Source organism: Rhagoletis pomonella, unplaced genomic scaffold, assembly GCF_013731165.1.
Source record: "Rhagoletis pomonella isolate Grant_MI unplaced genomic scaffold, Rhpom_1.0 Rhpom_scaffold_00335, whole genome shotgun sequence".
In the NCBI taxonomy this organism is placed as follows: Eukaryota; Metazoa; Arthropoda; class Insecta; order Diptera; family Tephritidae; genus Rhagoletis; species Rhagoletis pomonella.
In genome coordinates, this window is record NW_023458889.1 from 71,306 (window position 1) to 73,234 (window position 1,929).

Here is a 1,929-nt window from a genome sequence, read left to right on the forward strand (position 1 = left end):
GGTTATTTCCATACCCCATATACCATATGTCTATACGTATTTTTTAAACAAACCTTCTTGCAGAGAACTTATTTAATTTGCAAGGCGGAAAAAAACATTTGCTTGTAAATTAATTCAAATTTTGTATGACTCACTTCATTTCAAACGCTTTTTCTTTTGTTTTTAAAAATTATAAAAATTAAATTGTACTTTAATTCCTGAAAGTTTGAAAGAAATTAAATGAAGGTACGTACAGACGCCACATACATACCAAAGTATCACGTAGTGGAGACACGAACCAAAACACATTTACCTCTATATCTTTCCAACTAGTAGCCGGAACTTAATATATAAGGTATCGTTTGAAAGGTATTGGCCTATAGAATAACACTAAATATGGTGGGTGTACCCACATGCCCCCCTAAACCTGCAAAAGCAATAAAACGTTTTTTGTTTGGCAACGCTTTAGCCTAATTTTTAAGAATCCTGTTACTCGTTTATGAAGCTTGAATACTTTTTATAAGCTTTTATTTAACTTGGTCATCCCGCGGAAATCGCGGAAATCTCCAATCGATTTTAAACTAACTTCCCGACAAGTTAGAGACTTGAAATTTTCAGCATAGTTCCAATCACGATGACAATGCAATTTAATTTATAAATGAATTCCCCATATGGTCCAGGGGTCTTGATTCAAAGGCGGTCAAAAAATCGTAAATTTATGGCTAACAGAGCGTAATTTGCCAAAGAACGTAAAACCACTATAAAATTGTTAAACCTGCCGGCGATAGTATAGCAAAGCTATTTGTGGCAAATTCTAGATATCAACCTAGTCTAGATATGAACCTCGTTGTGGGAATTAGAAGACTCTAGATGACGCCCCGCCAGAAGAAGTTAAATATTGCGCCTAAATATATGCACTGTTTACATATGCTACAGCGAAAATGGACGACACGCCATTTCTTTAAATAAAATTAACTGCTACTATATGTACATATGTATGTTTATACGAAACGTAAGCAAACATTTTGCTTGCATAGTCTTCTGTTCTCTTTCATTGCAAGTTGAATTATTTTAATATCTATTGCAAAATTTTGTACATAAAACAAAATAACACTTTTTAATATACGACGCTTTTATGAATGGACTAAAAATTATAAAATAAAATAATGGAAAAAAAATTATAAAAACAAGCTTTTATTTAACATGTACAATCAAAGGAATAAAATAAAGTAGTGTAACAAAAGATTTTTTAGCAAGAAAAATTTGTCAAAACTGCACTAAAATGAATAAAATAAAATAAGTTAAGGTCTCGTTAAAGTTATTAAAAACCATTTAGTGAAAGGAGTTATTCAAACTGTAATAATAATTACTAACAAATTTGTACTAATTTACTTAGTTTTTAAAAAAGCTTGTCGGCGAATTCAGCGTACATGCATAATTGGTTAGGTATGTATATGTATGTATACAGATATGTAAATGCCGGTTTGCTATTCGCGCAGACATTATGTTGCAAATAAAAAGTACGAAAACTATTAATTATATGATTGTTGTTTTTTTTTATATATGTTTTAAACTAGCTTAAAACAAAATGTTTTAAAACATGTTTCAAATATAGGTGATTTTTTTCCATTGTCTTAAACAAGGTTTTTAACACTTAAAAAAATGTTTTAAATATTGCCGACCATGGGTACAATACAGGAATCTTCTATTGAAAAATTTCAACAAATTAGTTTTCGTGATTGGGATAAAGAAAAATATTTGGGTATTCACACAATTGGGATACGATTTGCAGCAAATTTCGGCAAATAAACACTCGAGTGACACTGCCTTTAAAACTTGTATTTATTCAGATATTGTTAAAGAAAGAACTAAAAAAACTAACCAAAATTAAATAACAAAAATAATATTTTAAAACTTGTAAAAATTTGGTGCGGCTATAACTTTTTCAAC